Source organism: Narcine bancroftii, chromosome 6 (genome assembly GCF_036971445.1).
Source record: "Narcine bancroftii isolate sNarBan1 chromosome 6, sNarBan1.hap1, whole genome shotgun sequence".
NCBI lineage: Eukaryota > Metazoa > Chordata > Chondrichthyes > Torpediniformes > Narcinidae > Narcine > Narcine bancroftii.
This window is the reverse complement of record NC_091474.1, coordinates 213,297,953-213,317,257: the sequence shown is the minus strand read 5'-3', so window position 1 is coordinate 213,317,257 and position 19,305 is coordinate 213,297,953. Positions and strand designations below refer to the sequence as shown.

The 19,305-nt window shown below is 42.9% G+C and overlaps 1 long non-coding RNA gene across 2 annotated transcripts; it reads right to left on the bottom strand.

Annotated features, from left to right (window-relative positions):
* Nucleotides 1-2,495: 2,495 nt before the first annotated feature.
* Nucleotides 2,496-16,157, bottom strand: LOC138735518 (uncharacterized). 2 transcript variants are annotated; one of them, XR_011339732.1, is made up of 3 exons: nt 16,075-16,157; nt 7,266-7,388; nt 2,496-2,647 (listed from the first exon to the last, which is right to left on the bottom strand). It is a non-coding gene; the product is annotated as an uncharacterized lncRNA (long non-coding RNA). The 2 variants fall into 2 exon arrangements; XR_011339731.1 differs by lacking the exon at nt 2,496-2,647 and having other exon boundaries at nt 7,187-7,388.
* Nucleotides 16,158-19,305: the final 3,148 nt, after the last annotated feature.

Sequence of the window (19,305 nt, the reverse complement as noted above, 5' to 3'; positions counted from 1 at the left end):
ATCCAAAATTCCTCTGAGGAAGTAGAATGGAGCTGCGTTTTGAACCATTTCAGCTCCTCAACCCTGAAAAGCTGCCAGATCATGTTTTCAGCATTTCATGCCAATGAGACAAAGAAGAAGAGCAAGAATTCTAAGTGCCACAAGAGCTATGTAATCTGCAAACATCTTTTTATGCCGCATGATGCAAACATTTCTTTTGCTTTTCATTTCCTTTTATACAAAGTAATTATTTTTAAGGAAAAAATGTCTGGTTCAATCAAGCATCATTTCAGTTTTCCTCGACAGAAAATAATCTGAGGACAAATCTACAAATCCGACTAAGTTTTGCTCGTTTGGTAATACTCTCATCTCTGACCCATGTCCTTGCTTTAACCGAGTGCAAAAAAATGGCAGCACTGCTGGGGCTGCTTAATGACAGCATTTCCTGGACCCAGAGGATCAGAAAGCAGAGATACAGTGCACCTCTGAAGGATCCAACTGCCCGGGCCTAATGCTGATGGCTCTGGACTGGCATTTAACAGTGCTTTTAAACTAAAATCCAGTGACCATGGATCTGTGCCCAAAATGACAGCATCTGTGCTTGGCAGCAGCCACCAGGGTTTGCAGACTCCGGGGAGCAGCGGACTGGTGCAGGGCATCAGAAACAGGGATTACACCCTCCCCCCACCATTGAAAAGGAGTAGAGGAGACAACCTTACAGATGGTCACCATGGTGGCAGTCCAGCAAGAGGCTCAGCAGTCGAGAGACCCACATGGCTGTGGATTGCTGGAGATCAGCTCATGTGATCAACTTATTGGTGTTGTGATTCGAATGGGCACTGAGGGCATAAAGGGCTACTGAAAGGCCTTGGGCGCCGAAATCTTCCTGATCATATTGGAGGTTTGGATCTGGAGCTCAAATTGCCGATGGATCGAACAGGAGTCTCTGCAGCTCCAGGTACTGTGGGAGCACTGGACGTGAATCTATGGACCCTCAATGACTCTGAAAGGATTCTTTTTCACTTCTCTTTCTCTCTTCATGTAAAGAACGTCAGACAATATTAATGGCTACTCTTTGCTTTATGGAAGTCAGAAGGCAATTTTGTGTAATATTACATGTTCTGTTCTATTACATGACAATAAAGGAATCTTGAATCTTGAATTTTAGTTGTACAGGTACACAATCCTTTATCCAGACATCTATAATCTGGAAAGCTGCAAAATTCAGCACTTTTTTTCCTGGTGCTGAGACAGCGGAGGGAGAGAGAGATGGCAGCACGACTAGGTTAGTGGGGGGGAGAAAGAGATGGCAGTGTGACTTGGGCGGGTGAGGGCGGAGAGAGATGGCAGCATGACTCGGATGGCGTTGGGGAGAGAGACAGCAGCACAACTTGGGTGGGCGGGGGGAGAGAAACAGCAGCGCGACTGGAAGGGAATGGATATGGCAACACAATTCGGGTGGGCTTAAATCTGGGCCAGCTGGCATTTGTTCTGAAATCCAGAAACTGTCCCCCAAGGGTTCCGGATAAAGGATTGTGCACCTGCAGTAGAATTGCTACCCTTAAAATAAGGAACTTATCAAGGCTTCTATTGTTTATTCAGATGGAACAGAGAGATTTTACACTATTATTTATACAACACTGAACAATGTTTTTGCATCAATCAACATTTATGCTTGAATATCAAATATATAAGGTTTACATATAGATCAACAGGTAGATTTGAGAAGATGGATAAACTAAGATCTTACAGTATGGTATTTGTGGGGCTGAATGCCCAGTACCTGTACCTATACATTTCAATCAATTTTCCAATTGATGGCTTTTTGTGTCACCTTGTTGTATTCATATTGACTGCAATATTTATCTACAGGACAGCAATGGAAACACATCCAAAAGTAATAAATTGGCTGTTAACATTTCAGAATATCTTAAGATTACAAAGGATGCTATATATTTATTGGTAATTGCCGAGGGCCATTTGTCTACTTGAGGACAAGTAATAGATAAAAAGCTACAGATGCTGGGAAGTGAAAATTAACAACACACAACAGGTCAGGCAGCATCTAGAGTGAACGATTCCGATCAAAGTCCTTCTTTAGAACTGGCTGACAAAGGCTCTTCAGCTGAAATGTTCACTCTGTTTCCCCACCTGGCCTGCTGAGTATTTCCAACATTATTTTGCTTTTACCTATGATTTATTAAAATGAATCAACATGTTCCAGCAACATGATGAGCCATGATGGAATGTGAATATTTATTATTTATTTATTTCCAGGAAAGCCATGGACTTTAACAAGTACCATTGGGTACTTCAAGGCATGGGTGATAAACTGGCAGATTAGTATCTGTCTTATGATCAAACATTCCAACTGCACTTTCGTCTGTGTGGCAAAAAACCTGAACTAGAAACCTGTTTATCTTCTCAGTGAGACTGGATTCTTACCCATGCAGGAAAGTTAAATAATGGCTCCCAGCCCCCTCTCCCCAATCATCAGTCCTCCACACAGCTAAGTCTCAAGATCACTGACCTTTGTTTATTGGTAAAAGGTGGAACTTACATTTATTTCACATCCTTAGTTAATTTCAAAACACCGCAGTCCTTGTCATATGAGGAGTTGACCCACAGGATGGTGACCATGGCGACGGACCAGCGAGCGGTTCTGAGGCTGAAGAACACACAGACTGTCAATGAACTGAGGCGAGGCACCCCCCGCAGACTGTGGGCTGTTTGCGACTGCAGTCAAGGGACTTACACTAGACTGTGGACTGCTGGAGACTGGCTGAAGTGGTACCAGGTATTTGACTGGGATGCAAGAGGGTGCTGAGCGGGCTAGAGGCCTCCTGATTGAGTTAGAGATTTGGGACTGGAGCTCGGGTTGCCAAAGATTTGAACTGAAACCTGTGTGGCTGTGGAGGATGTGGGAGTGCTGGAGAAGAATCCATGGACACTCAGTAACTCTGGGGGGACTCTTTTTTCTCTTTCTCTGACTGTAAGGAGTGCTGGACAATGACTGATAATAACAAATCTGTGTCTGCCTTGTGGTAGACGAAAGGAAATTTTGTGTAATATCACTTTCTCAGTTTTATAACATGACAATAAAATAATCTTGAATATCTTTGAAGAGTAGTCACTGTTGTAATATAGGGAGTATTTCATTTAATTTGTACCCAGAAATATTCAAGAGTCAAGCTTCAAGGCTCAAGGTTTTTATTGTCATGTAATATACATGATATACTTCAACTTTTGTCTGCCATATGGCATAGAGTCACCACTGTCCCCTAACAATAAGAGAAAGAGAAGCAAAAGAGAGTTCCTTTGGAGAAACTGGGTGCCTGTGGATTCACATCCAGCGCTTCTGCAGCCTCTCCAACTGCATAAATTCATGTTCAATCTATTGGGAGCCCAAGCATCAGGTCCAAAACTCTTATATGATCAGGAAGCCTTCAGCGCCCGAGGTCCTTTGAGAGACCTTCTTGCTTTCAGCATTCTCTTAATACATTGGTCCAATGAGCCAGTCTGCATCACCCCACAGCCTGGGTGGGTCCTTCAACTGCAAGTCACCAGCAACCTGCAACCTGTGTGGTTTCATCAGCCGCTGACCCCCTCGCTGGTCTGCTGCCATGGTCAACTTGTCTATGGGGGTCTTCTCCCATGTTTCTTCTTCTCAATGGGGTGGGGGGGGGTGCCTTCCCCATTTCTGGAGCACTGCGCTGGTCAGCTGATCCCCTGGAGTCTGCAACCCCTCATGGAATGCTGCCCAGCACAGGCACTGCCATCTTGGGCTCACACCGTTGTGGTTGCAGGATGTTTAACAAAGCATAATGGATTCCTTTAATAGGCCATTTAAAGCCTGTAAGGAGCTTTCAGCATCAGGTCTAGGCACTAGGACACTGTGGAGACGAGCTGTGTTTACACTCCCCACTAAGCCAGGTCCGCACCAGAGGCAGCAGTGCCATGACACCAGCTCCGGAAACACTGCCATTTTCATAGTCGTAGAGTAAACAGCAGGTAAACAGGCCTTTCAGCCCAATGTCCCCATGCCAGCCAAGTTGTCTACCTGAACTCCTCCCATTTCTCTGCATTTGTACTCATATTCCTCAAAATGTTTCCTATCGACATACTCTTTTAAATGCCTCTTTATCATTAAAATTGTACACATGTCAACTACTTCCTCTTGCAGTTCGTTCCTTACACCCATTGTCCTCTATGTCAAAAATGAGCCCCTCAGTTCCTTTGTATAACCATATAACAATTACAGTACGGAAACAAGCTATATCGGCCCTTCTAGTCCGCACCAATTTACTTGAAACTCCAGCTAATTCTCCCTACCTACTCCCTGCTCATAACCCTCCAACCCCCTCACATCCATGTACTCATCTAACCTCTTCTTAAATGACAGAATTGACCCCGCCGCAACTACTTCTTCTGGTAGATCATTCCACTCAGCCAGTGAGTGAAGAACCATCCTCTTATATTACTTCTAAAGTTTTGCCCCTTAACCCTTAACTTATGACCCCTCGTTCCAATCTCCCCTACCCTCAGGGGAAAGAGCCTATTCACATCTACTCTATCTATTCCCTTCATAATTTTAAATAACTTTATCAAATCCCCTCTCAACCTTCTACGCTCCAATGAATAAAGTCCCAGTCTACTCAATCTTTCTCCATATTCTATATACTGCGATCCAGGCAGCATTTTAGTAAACGTTCTTTGCACCCTCTCTACCTTATTTATATCCTTCCAATAATTTGGAGACCAGAACTCCACATAATTGCCCTCACCAATGCCTTAAATAGTCTCAACATCACCTCCCAGCTCCTATATTGTATGTTATGATTTATAAAGGCCAGCATACCAAAAGCCTTCTTCAACACCCTATCTACATGGGAATCCACCATCAAGGAACGATGAACTGTTATTCCAAGATCCCTTTGTTCCTTTGCATTCCTCAATGTTCTCCCCTTCAGGGCATACATCCTATTTTGGTTATTCTTTCCAAAATGAAGCACCTCACACTTATCTACATTAAACTCCATCTATCACCTTTCAGCCCATTCTTCCAAGCCATCCAAATCCTTCTGCAGTCCATGAAAACCCTTCTCACCTTAAATATAAGTTTAAGTTTATTTGTCACAAAAGACCTTGTACAGGAAAATGGGTTCTTCTTCGAAATGAACAGCATTAAATACTTTAACATCCATATAGCCATTTATAGAACACAATTTGCTGAGTGTAGGACGACAATGATATGAAAGATGAATTAGCACTAAACACGGGCAGCAGGAGAGCACTGATGTAGGGTTCATTCAGGAGGAGGAGAGTGAGGAGAGTGGGCCTAGGGTATGATGGCTTTTCATTATGTTGGCTGCTTATCCTATGCTCCCCAGTTTTAGATTCCCCGTGAGAAAAGACTGTGACTATTTAATCTATGCCAATAACTTATCCAAGAGATCACAATTAAATTAATGGCCACATTATCTGTTTCAGTCATGTATGTTAGCAACATCTTGGAAAACCTATTGGTGGAGAATCATAGGCTCTTTTCTATCCACCTGAGAAGTAGACGGGGCTTCAGCTTCATGCCTTAGACAAATGACAGTATTTCAAACAATGCACACTATCTTTGCTGAACGAGTACATTAGCTAGGTTAACATTGCTTAACATTGCACCAGATTCATTAGAAAAAAGCAGTTCTAAATAATCCAAACACAAGATACTAGAGTCAAAGAGAGATCCAGTACTTTGACCCATGTTCCACATAGACCATCAACCTCTCATTTACATTAATCCTATATTTATCCCTTTTGGGAAAAGCACAAAGCTGGAGAAACTCAGCAGGTCAAACAGTGTCCTTTATACAGCAAAGATATAGATATATGACTAACGTTTCAAGCTTGAGCCCATCATCAATGTATGAGCAAAATCTGGGCAGGCACCCGAACAGCCGTTTTGGTGCCTGTCTACATTTTGCTCATTCCTCGATGAAGGACTCAAACTAGAAACATTGGATATATATCTTTAACTTTGCGATTTAAGGTACACACTTTGACCTGCTGAGTTTCTCCAGCATTGTGCTTTTATTTCAATCAAGGTGACTTCTGAGGTTTACTTCTTCATCCCTTTGGTGTTGTTCTCCACACATTCTCATCAATGGCCCCCAGGTTCTACTACTCACCTACACACTAGGGGGAATTTATAGTGGCCAATTAACCAGCACATCTTTGGTACATGGGAGGAAATAGGAGCACGATGAGAAAACCCACACAGCCACAGCCAACTTTACCCAGACAAAACCGGAGGTCAGTATTGAGCTAGGACTTTTTGCAATGTGAGGCAGCAGGCTGTAATAGCTGCACTGGATACTTCAGACAAGAATTTAGTGAACAGGAATTCTTGTTGATCAACATGACCTGTGGTTCAAGTGTGTCCCAACACTTTATATAGATGTGATCTTGGGCCTCTAAAGGTTTCCACAGCACACAAAAAAAAAGATTTTAGCAAATCCAATATTGCATTCCACGGAAACAATTAAATTTAACTGAACATATTTATTAACCAGATAACTATGATCTCAGTCACTTAAAAGATTGAATTTATTGTCAGAATGCAAACATGACATCACATACAACCCTTAAATTCTTTTCTCCTGCGGGCCTGGCCAAATTTCTACTTATCGGTAATGCAAACTGTACTCAAGAAAGATACATGTACAAAGGGCAGAAATGTAGAAAGAAATGTAAACAAAAAACTGACTGCAAATACAACAAAAAAATAAATATTCAGTAATAAATAAATGTCTGAGTAAAAGTCCTTAAATGAGTTTCTGATTGTATCTGCTGTTTAGGAGGTTGATGGTGGAGGCGTAGCTGTTGTTCCTGAACCTGGCTGTGCAATTCTTCTGGTACCTATATCTCATTCCTGATGGTAGCAGTGAGAATAGAACGTATGCTGAGTGATGTGGATCCTTGATGATTGCTGCTGCTCTCTGATGGCAGTGTTCCCTACAGATTTTTTTGATGATGTGGAGAGTCTTGCCTCTGGTGTACTGGGCTGTGTGCATTATTTTTTACAGAGCTTTCTGCTCAGAGATATTCTTAAGAACTCTATACAATATCATTAAAAATATATTTTTCACTTCTCTCTCTCTCTCTCCCATTCACACTACAATTATCTTTCGAATTGATAAACAACTTACTCAGTGGCTTTTCCTGACTTTATCATGTCTAGTTTATTATTTTTATGTAGTTATCTAAATATCTCATGAACGCCTTCCATCACCCACCCAGTGATCCGTGGTGTGCTTTTTGGGTTGACAAGATTTTTGGTTACTGCAGCTTTATTTTCCTTGGCCAAACACTGGTTGTACATTGCGCTCTTTGACCTAAGCAGCCATCATTCACAGGGCCTGAAATTCATAAATGCAGCTAGTGTTAAGACAAACATGCTAACTAAATGCTTCTGCAGATGTGGAAAAATAACAATTACAAAATAATAATATCATATCAATTTATTATTTTACACATTTTCAAGAGTTCTCATGGTCTAAAAACTATGTCAAATGCTGAGAAGAAAAAGAAATCCCTTTTAAAAAGAGCTGCAAATAATTTGTCTTTAATACAATTATTCACTTGCTGGCTGTAGTTTTTATCCATTTTCAATCTAGCGCCCCCCCCCCCCCCCCCACCCCAAGGTGCACATGTTGAGTACGTTCTGCAACTTCTGGCAGGAAATTAAAGAAATGTTTTGCAAAGGGGTGCTGATTAACTTGTGTTTCTGCAGGCTTCATGAGTGACCCACAAACCATGGGTACAGCACACTCCACCAGGGGCAAGAGTGTTGAATGACAGCATATTTGTACTCAGCCTCACCCCATTGTGGCGGATTGTCCTATTCCTTTGATAAATTGTCTCGTGGTGTCTGAGGGATTGAAGAGGAACGGTGTTGTGGTTGGGTGGATGATGGCAATTGGCTATAAATCCTGTGAAAGGGCATCAATTCATTTTCTTCAGGAAGAAAAAAAAGAAAACATATTTCAATTCAAATAGGAACCTAAACACAGCCATCTGCACCTACTCTGACAGGTTTCAAAATCCCTCTTTATCCTGCTTAGCCGCCTAATATGAGTGCTGAAGAAGTAGTAAATTCACAGCATGTCGCACACAGCTTCATATCCTGCAGAGGTCAAAGGCTGCCAACAGGACTACTTACTCCTGGGCTATATCACAGAACTTTAATAATAACCCCAATTTAAGTTAAAAAAAAAACCCTGCCAAATGAGCCTTTAACATGGTGCAGACAATACTCCCTCTGAATTAAATTCTTATTCAAGAATACATTGTGTTTTTAACCTCATTTGCCTACTATTTTTAATCACGAATGAGAGACGTTTTACATTTCCGTGAGATGCTACTCTTTATAATCCTGCAAAAAAATGTTCAATGGTTTGGGTGTAGAGCCCTTACATGGTGAGAAATAGTTTTCACCAACATTAATCAGCAGGTAACCTTCTCCAGCTATACTTTGATTACAGTTTCTATAGTATTTAGTGTTTGAGCAGCAGTGAAGGCAGGGAACTGAAATTAAATTGCCCACATGCTCCAACATAGAGACCGATGGTTATTTTCGCCTGACCAATGCATTTCTTACTGACTAAAAAAAAATTGAGTTTCCAAGCATCTTTTATATAGAAAAAACACAAAAGTAAGATTATGTCAGGAACAACAAGAATATTTGTATCAGATTAAGTTTCATGGATTCATAAATTTGCTGCCAAACTAATGACTTGGCAGACATATCTGAAAATTAAACATTATGAAAAGAAAGCCTGCAGGGGTGCAGGGTTTCCAGTCCAGAATGTTGAACAGGCCCTGATAATCCCAATTCCCAAAGTGCACAAGCCTTGGTAAATGTGTAAAAATATATGAAAACATATTAAATCCCCAAGCCATGAAATATTTTTGAAATAGTGTAATTTTCCATCGGCAATGACAAACAACAATGAGATAAATGACCTGTATGGGCTGTTTTTGGTACTATTATGAAGGAGGAAATGTTGGTCAAAGTATCCAAACTTCCAGTCCAACTTTAAATAATTCCAGGGAATGCTCAGCATCCAAGTGAGATAAAGAAACAGGCAGAATAAATTGTGGTCCAGTACCTCGATGGAAGACGATTGTGTCATTCCCTCAGTTCAGAAATATAATATCTGTTAAGATTGTGAGTTCATATCCAGATGTGAGACTTAAATCTTTTGGCTCAGAGAAGAGAGTGCTGTACCGGGGTTGCAAAGCAAAAGCTTTTTTCAAATATCATTTGTAGTATGTGCTCATGGCTGGCAAAACAAATACTTACTGTCCTTCAGAGAGAGATACTATGTTTCCTTCTTGACAGCAGAGACAAGTAGGGCTAATTGAGTAGTAGTTTAGACATAACAACATTGTTGTTGGTCTGGAGTCACATATGGCCAAACCAGGTAATGGAAATAGTTCCCCTTCTCTGAAGTGCAATAGCGAAACAGATGGGGTTTCTCTCCATACAAAGGTGAAATTTGAACAGGAATCCAGATTAGGGAATTAATTTGCTACCATCCCATCCCATCCCCTGGTGATGATTGCATATATTTTTATGTGCTTGTAAACTCAAGCAGAGGTCAGTTAGTGCAGGAAGGTGATATTCCCAGAATGTCAAATAAATAATGCCTTATTGGAATCAAGAGGCTTCTTCCTTCCTTATTAAGACTGTAAACTATGAATATCCTTGCCAGAACCTGGTAGATTTTCAAGTGATGTTGCCATTTTCTTGTCTCTGTAAATTAACAACTTGAATTAAAAATAATCTCTGTCGGCTACAAGATTGTGAGAGGCATGGATAAGGTAGACAGTTAATCTCTTTTTTTCCCCAGGCCAAGAGTAGTAAATAATGGCGAGCCTTCATACAAAGTGTAAGAAGGTAGGTTTAGGGGAGATATCAGGGGGAGGTTGTGATGAGTGCCTGGAATACATTGCCAAGGATAGTGGTGGAGGCTGGAACAACAGGGACATTTAAGACAGGCACATGGATGGAAGAAAAATAGAGGGTTATGCGTGTTTTGGGGCTTTTTTGGTAGGTACATATGGATCGGCTCAACATCATGGGCTAGTATTCTATGTTATCCCCTTCACAACAACTCTTCCTCACATCATTAGGAAGCTGAATGTGAATAGGCTGGGAACAAAAATAAATAATTATTTTGTAACCACAGCATACTTTAAATGAGAAATAATGAAACTGTGCTCGTGACTTCAGAGATTGGTGATTGTGATAGCACACCAACTCTACTTATTTAAATTTCTATGAAGATTCCATGAAACAGATCTGTTGGTTCAGCTCACAGACAACTTCTGTTGTGCTTTATTTTCTACACCACTCGCTACATTGGTGACCCCGACGGTCCAAACGACATTTTGGACCTCACTATGGATGTGCAGAACACCGTTGTGCTCAAACTTCCAGTATTTTGGATCTCGCAGCCACGGGTCCAGTTCCCCATATACAGGATTTCCCTGTGATCCTTCACGGTGCTAAGACTTTCTCCAAAATTGACCTGTGTACAGGTACCATCAGATCCCAGTTCACTCGGACCACATTCCTAAGACTTTATCCCATTTGGGCTATTTGAATTCCTTTTTATGCCTTTCAGTTTAAAAAACATTCCCGAAACATTTCAATGCCTAATTGACACAGTTACCTGGGACCTGGATTTCGTATTTGTTTATTTGGACGACATCCTTATCACCAACACTCCTGGAATCAGCACCAGGTCCATCTCTGTCAACTATGTCAGCAGGTTCATGATCAACCTGGCCAAATGCCAGTTTGGCCTCACATCAATTGATTTTCTCAGCCACCACATTGATCAGCACAGAGTGGTTCCACTACCTTCCAAAGTTGAGGCCATTTGCAAATTTCCAAGACACTCTATCATTACAGGCCTCCATGAGTTTGTAGGCATGATTAACTTCTACCATCGATTCGTGCCAGCTGCAGCCAAAGTTATGCAGCCAGTTTTCAAACTCTTGTCCAATATCCTAAGGATCTGAACTGGAATAACAAGGCCACAGCTGCATTTGAGACCGCCAAAGGAGCACTAGCCAGAGCCACTATGCTCATGCACCCGAGGGTTGATGTGCCAATGGCTCTGACAGTAGATACGTCAAGCACTGCGGTAGGGAGGGTCCTGGAGCAGCTCATCAACGGCATCTGGAAACCCATAGGTTTTTTTGGTCATCATTTGAGACCACTGGAGCAGAAGTTCAGTGCTTTTGACAGGGAGCACCTTGCCCTTTACTTGACCATATGGCATTTTCACTATTTCCTAGAGGGCAGAGGGTTCATGGACTACATGGATAACAAGCCGTTGACTTCTGCCTTCGCCAAGATGTCAGCTACGTGGTCGGCACAACAACGATGACAAATCTCCTACATTTCAGAGTTTAGGACTACGATAAAACACATTGCCAAGAAGAACCATCTAGTTGTTGGCACGCTATCCCACACCACCATTGCTTCCCTGCATTCGCCTGCTCCTGGTAAAGACTACATGGCTTTGACAGCAGCTCAGCTGGAAGATGAAGAGATGGCCACGTATTGCACTGCCATACCGGGACTGAAATTGGAGTTCACACATTTTGGTTCAGCACATGCCTCCCTACTTTGTGACATAAGCACCGGCCAACCTGCTGTGTGGCAATGTCGGGTGTTTGACGCCATACACAGTGTGGCTCACCCTTTGAATAGGAGAACAACAGGTTTGTGGCGGGCAAATTCATGTGGCATGGCCAGCGCAACAAGTCAGCATTGGGCAATGACATACATCCAGTGCCAGACCTCAAAAGTTCAGTGCCACAGCCAAACCCCACTATAGGTTTTTGCACCCATCCACGTGGATATCGTCAGCCCGTTGCCCCGTCCAAGAGTGCTACTCACCTCTTCACAATAGTAGATAGGTTCACGAAATGGCCAGAGGTAGTCCTGCTCCCATTGCCCAAACATTTCAATACTTAATCGACACAGTTACCTGGGTCCTGGATTTCGTATTAGTTTATTTGGATGACATCCTTATCACCAGCCACTCTCAGAATCAGTTCCAGGCCCATCTCTGTCAAGTGCTGAGGTGGGGTCTTGTTGTGCTTCTGTACCTTGGTTGTTTGGCACCATGCACGCTTTTGCCTACCCACCAACCTGTTTCTGCAATCCATGCCACATGTATTTGCCGGCCACCAGCTGGACCGTGGTCCTGACAGATGGGTGAGCCAGTCTGTGGATGGAATTGAAAACCTACCATCTCCAGGCCGCCGGGATGATGGGTCTGACCTGGCTGGTGGCCACATTGCACAGGAGGGTGGTTTTACCTGTGCTGACTAGGATGCCCTGGAGCTGCAGTCCAGATATGTCCTGTATTGGGGCATCTCCTTGTCTTTCTGCTGTGCCTCTGCCAGTGCCATGAAGTACTCCCCTTGATAGTGGGTGGATACTTTGTCTGGGCAGTCCATCTGTCACCATGTTATCCTTGCTGGAGACGTGCTTTATATCTGTGGTGTACTCCAAATGTAAGACAGGTGTTGTTGCTGATGGGCCAACTAGGAGTCTGAGATGTTAGGCAAGGTGAAAGTCAGGGCTTGTGGTCTGTAAAGATCGTGAAGGTCCCCTCTAAGTACCTAAAGTGACAGATAGCTAAGTATAGCTGAACTTCGGTTCCGGGGGCCACAGATGTTTGCTGAAGAAAGCCAGCAGCTTTCTTTGATCTGCTGCTCCAGAACTCCACCGATCGCCATTCCTGAGGCATCCACCATTGGGGCTGTTGGAGCATCTGCCCTGGGGAGTGCCAGAAGAGCAGCATCTGCCAGGGCTTCCTTGGCCATGTGGTAGTATTGGGTGTACTCCGCTGTGATCTGCTGGATCTGAAACTGTGCCTCAGCCTGGTCAAACCACATCGTGGTTGATTCATCCAGAAGGTCGGCAGCTTGAGAGCGACTGTGTGGTCTGCTGCTGGTTTGCTCATCGTTGGGTTTAGATGCCGTCTAAACTATCAGGGTTACCAATTGTAACTGCATGCTACTCGAAGGAAGACACACACATGTAGTGTATTTAGGTTAAGCTCTGTTTTTATTAGGACTCAGACCCGAGTTTTGCACTCGTCGCATTCCCACCATTTCCCCCTTTTACTCACATCACAACCTGCATAACAAAAACCAGTTTCCTGTGCGCGGGTACCTTCTTGCATAACAATCCCTTCTTCCCCGCATGCTGTCCTTGTCTGTTGGCTGTGCAGCAAGGCCACCACCATTTTGGGGTCACTGGCCTTTAAGCTGCCCTTGCCGTTCACCCGTCGGTTCACTTGTTGGGGCCAGTGCCGCTGCGCCTTTAGTTGCGCTCGCCGCCCAGAGCGCCGGCTCAATCACCACCACGGTGGGCCGCCACACTGCCTTACTTTTTGTGCACTATTTTTTAATTTTTTATAGTAATATTGTAAGATGGTTATAATATGAATGTTTGTGCTGTGACGCTACCGCAAAAACACCAAATTTTGTGACTGGCTCATGACAATAAATTCTGATTCAGTCTGAGAAACAATTTTCCCCATTAGTATTACTTAAAAAGTAGAGGTTAAATGGCTACAGCAAATTGGTGATGATGAGTGATAGAATTTGGGAAAGTTGGGGAGATGGGAAGAATAAAATGAGTTAGGATATGATTAGCGTAAAAATGGCTGTTGATCGGTCAAAGGCCCTATTTCCAAGCTGTTTGGTGATGACTGATTCCATCAGCCGCTGTTGTCTCCTATACTTTGATAATTATCTATCATTTTCTATCCATGCTGCTACAATCCCTTACTGTCTACATCCTCTCACTTTCCTCCATTCCTGAGGCATCCACCATTGGGCCTGTTGGAGCGTCTGCCCTGGAGAGTGCCAGAAGAGCAGCATCTGCCAGGGCTTCCTTGGCCATGCGGTAGTATTGGGTGTACTCTGCTGTGATCTGCTGGATCTGGAACTGTGCCTCAGCCTGGTCACCACATCGTGGCTGATTCGTCCAGAAGGCCGGCAGCTTGAGAGCGACTGTGTGGTCTGCTGCTGGTTTGCTCATCGTTGGGTTTAGATGCCGTCTAAACTATTGGGGTCACCAATTGCAATCTTATGATTCCTCCCACTTTCTATTAATCGAAGGTGTAGCTATGAGCCTCCACTACATTTGCCTTTCAGTGGGCCAAGTGGAACTGTCCTTGTTTCAAACCTATTGTGGCAACTCCACAACTTTTCTGTACAACCCCAATGACTGCATTGGTACTGCTTCCTGCATGTGAATCAGGTTTATTGTCATGAACATCTGTCATGAAGTTTGTTGTTTTGCAGCAGTAATGGGCATTACAGGTGCAAGATTGCTAGAAATTACAGTACCGAAAATACAATAGGTATTTAACAATAAATAATTTGTGCCATAAAGAGGGAAAAAAAAGTGAGGTGGTGCCTATGGATCATTGCCCTTCAGAAATCTGATGGCAAAGGGGAAGAAGCTGTTTTTGTACCCGTGATGTTGGTCTTTAAGCTCCTGCAACTCCTTCCTGATGGTAGCAGTGAGAAAAGGGCATGTCCTGGGTGGTGAGGGTCCTTGACGATAGAGGCTGCTTTCTTGAGACACTGCCTCTTAAAGATGTTCTTAATAGAGTGGTTTCCATGATGGCGCTGACTAAGTTTACAACCCTCCGTAGGCTTTCCTGTCTGTGCATTGGCATCTCCAGAATGCTCTTCACGGTACATCTGTATAAATTTGCAAGAGTCTCTTGTGCAATAGCAAATCTCCTCAAACTCTTAACAAAAAGGTGATTGCATTGACATGATGGCCCCAGGATAGATAATCAGAGATATTGTTATCCAGGAATTTGAAGTTCTTTACCCTCTCCACTTTCCGTAGCGGTGCAGAACTCACCAATTTTATCACCTTTGCTGTTCACTTCCATCCTCCCCTCAAGTTCAGCTGGACCATTTCTGACACTTCTCTCCCTATTCTGGATTTTTCTGCCTTCATTTCAGCAGACAAACCTTCCACCATGTCAACTACAAACCCTCTGATTTCCTCAGCTACCTTGACTGCACCTACTCCCACCTTTTCTCATGCAAGATATGCCCTCAGAAATCCAGCACTCCCTCTGTGCTGCACTGATTGCACAACCTGTGCTGAAATCTTCGAAATGGTATTTAACCTCTCCACTTCTTGACACGAGATGAGTGCAATCAACTGGGCACTCATTCCACAATGTTTAATTCCACAACAATAAACAGACAATTATATTTAAATTTCACAAGAATAACCTGTCAATTGTTACCATGGGATTCAAACATCAGAGATGGCTTATAAATTACACTTTATATTTGGTTCAGTAGTTATTGCGCTGCAATTGTAATCCTAGAGATTGTGAATCTCACAGTAAATAATTATAAAATTAAATTGAATAAATATGGAAATTTGTTGCCGGCACTGAAAAAAAGTGCATGGAAGTTAAAACTTTATTAGAAAAATACATTCAGATTACTGATACCATTCACACATGAATCTGGTCCATATTGTAAGGCAGATGCTCTCTGAAGCAATTTAGTATCCCCACCTCATTATCACAGAAAAGCCATTCCTGCTTCTCAGGGCAGCTGGAGATGAATAATAAAAATTGCCTTGTTAGTATGTACCAACATCAAGGGACCAAATACAAATTCTTTAAATAAGGCCTGGATTGTGAGTGACTTTTCATTGACTTTTGCCTCTTACTTCCAGTGTCCCATTGAGAGTTGAGAAATCTTGAGTGTTTCCACACCATATATCCTTTAGAAAGATGGCTACAGCCCTTTGGTCCTTACGCTACTGTCTTGTTTTGAGCACCCACAAACTTCTGAAAATCTTGTTGTTGATGTTCAGGACACACTGATCTCTTCTCCTATTCTGTCGATACTACCTTGGTACAGGGAACTCTCACTAAAGAATAAAATGAGCCATTTCCAAAAGCATCATTGGGATCATCTGTATATACTCAGTATACAGTAGAGGGAGAATAGAAATTTTACCATTGTAGTGAGAGGTGAAGTGAATAACCCACAACAGAAGTTGTCTGTGAGCTGAACCAACAGAACTGTTTAATGGAATCTTCGCAGGAGTTTAAATAATTACAATTGGCGCGCTATCACAATCACCCGACCTCTGAAGTCACTCACCTTCCGGAGTTCTTTGTGCCCCCCAGCCAGCAGGAACTCCTGATCCTGTAGGAGCCCACAACTACGGACGCCAGTTTGATAATGGAGTTAGCCTATACATCTCACCTATATGGCTAGAACGGGCAGGCAGATGTCCCCTGTTCTGGGGGCATGCCACCTGTACCGGCTGATCTACATCCACATGTGCCAGCTTAAGGCGATCTACCAAAACCATTTCTTGCCTGCTGCCAATGTGTAAAACAAACGTGGTGCCGTCATTCCGAACCACCTTCATATATCCGTTGTAATATCCCTGCGCAGGAATACATAAAGACTGTCCTTCAGTCCAGGAGGGAATGTATGAAGTCGAAGACCCATGCCGGATGGCTGTGATGGGCACCAGTATACCCACCTTCTCCCTCAAGCGTGTGAGTACTGAAGTGGGAGATTCCTGCTGCCCACGTGCTGCCAGAATGAAATCTCCTGGGACCATTAGGATGGCTCCATATGCCAATTCTGCTGAGGGCGAGGCTAGATTTTCCTTTGGTGCAGTACAGATACCTAAAAGTATCCAAGGCAGTTCATCGATCCAATCTGGTCCTTTAACACATGCCGTGAGAGCCATTTTCATATGACGGTGAAAACATTCCCTTACATGGGGAAATTAAGCAAAAACTTAATTATAGTCTTTGAATGATAAATGGATTTGATTAGGAGTAAAATAGGGGTACAACACACAAATGCTGGAGAAACTCAGCAGGTCAAACAGTGCCTTTATGTAACCAATGCTTTGGGCTTGAGCCTTCATTAAGGTGGATTTAATTAGGTACTACAGAGAATTTAGTTCCTTTGGAGTTAAAGGGCGTGATCGGAGCATGGCTATTTCGATGTGAGGTTCCAAGACATTTCTTTGAACAAATGGTCATGGAGTTCTGAAAGGCTCAACAACAAATGTTTATGGATGTTGAATCAAATGTCATACTGAAGACTGAAGTTGATTGATTTTTGTAGGATTCCCATGCTTAATGTAGCAGTTAGCGCAAAGCCTTTACAGTGCCAGAGATCCCTGGGGCTTCGGTTCCTTCCCATCATCCGAAAATACTGGGGGTGTGGGTTAATTGGGTGTAAGTTGACCGGCATGGGCTCATGGGATGAAATGGCCTGTTTCTATGCTGCATGTCTAAATTTAAATTTTAAAAAATTCAAATGTCTGGGTGTCAACATCTCTGTACATCTATCCTGGGGCCTTCATGTCAATCCATTCATGAAGGGGGCTAGCCAGTGGCTAAATTTCATTAGGAGTTTGAGGAGATTTGGTATGTCATCAATGACTTTCACAAATTTCTGCTGGTGTACCATGGAGAGCATTCTGACTGGTTGCATCACTAGCTCCTTTTACACAGAGCTTGAAAGCTGAGTTTTATCCATCCTTCAAGTGCTGTGTGAAAGAATTGCAAGGTGGATTGGGGGATCTAGACTTACCAGTCTTCGATCCACTTAGGTAGGTAGTCTCAGCAGTGGAGCATATTTGACAAATTGAGCCAGCTTTTATCGGTTCTGTGTTAACACGCAAGCCGGCTTCCTCAGACGGGTCATGTCTATGGGAATACCACGGCTTTCCAGTATAAAAGGGATTACTGTCTGGTATGCAGGAGCCAGTGTACAGGACAGGAAAAGGCAACAGAGTGTGTATTTACAGAAATGTAATTTATAGCAATTTTGCACCTGCAAAATATGCTGCCACAAAACAACACATTTTGTGGCACGTGTTCATTACAATAACTTCTGATTCCAATTCTGATTCGGAGGATGCACTTCATGAACTAAAGGGACAGTAGAGATTAACACCAGGAGAATCTCATGCATTAATCTGTGTTTAATTTACAAATTCCTGCCTCAGGGCTCTGGGAGAGAGGAAGAGTTGGGGTTGGAAACACAAAACAGACCGATAACTTATGGCATTTGTTGTTTAATATTTTTTAAACCTGCCTAACTTGTCACCACTGTTAAACTAGATTGTTTTTCATAGGAAAATACTAATTGTGATCAGCCTCTCACTGATGACACTTCCTTGAAAGACACATCTGAGTCTGACATTGAAGCAGAATATGGACAATTTATTTTGAGCTTATGACATCTTTGGTCACATGATTGACATCACAAGATGGTGTTCCAACTTCCATCAGGGTTGTGGAATGAAGAACTGCTGGGCACAGTGAATGTCCAACACTCCAGGCAGGTGCTTTCTCAGCAGATAATTGCCATGGGATATCCACATTGTTGAAAGCAATTGAAGAGTTGCCCAAGCAACTTTTAGCCTTGAGAAGACTTTCTGTAAGTATGTAGGACCATGGCAGTATCAACCAGCAAACAAAAGTGAAAGTATGCAGAACCATTGTATTCCCTGCCCTGATGTTTTACAATCGGCAACCTATAAAACGGAACCAATTTGGGTCGACCTGTCTGAAAGAAACTGATGAGGATAAGATGGCAAGATAAGGTTCCAGACGCTGAGACTGCCTTATGGTCAGGCATTCGAAGCATCCATGCTCTGTTGATAAGATCACAGATGAGATGAGCAGGTCATGTCACCAGAATGTCAATGATCCACAGCCAAATATCTTTTTTGGAGAGCTGAAGGAATCAAGAGTTCTCAAGGACACAGGAAGCAGCATTTCAAGCGTTCCTTTAAATCCTGCTAGAACCAGTTCCAAGTGAAGTCTACAGATATGAACAGGAAAAGAAAATACAGGAATACTCAGCAGTGCAGGCAGTATTGGTGGAGAGTGAAAAACAGAGTTAACACTCAAAGTTAACTACCTTTCTTAAGGACAGTAGAAGTGAGTAAACAAGTATGGCAGAGGTTGGCTCAGTCAATACTCCTCCTTCTTTTTCCAAATGTGTCTTCTGGTATATTTAAGTTACTGCAAAGAAGTGGTGGAGCGGAAACAATAGGGAATGTCTGCGATAGGTTGCCTAGGTGACGCAACTGCTATCGGTTGGTCCTAAGAGAGACAAGTGAATGTTAGTTAATCTTTGCTGATCCCCTAGGGAAGTGGAAGAAGATGAAGAATGGTAGCTAGAGAAAGAAGAAAATCAGTATGG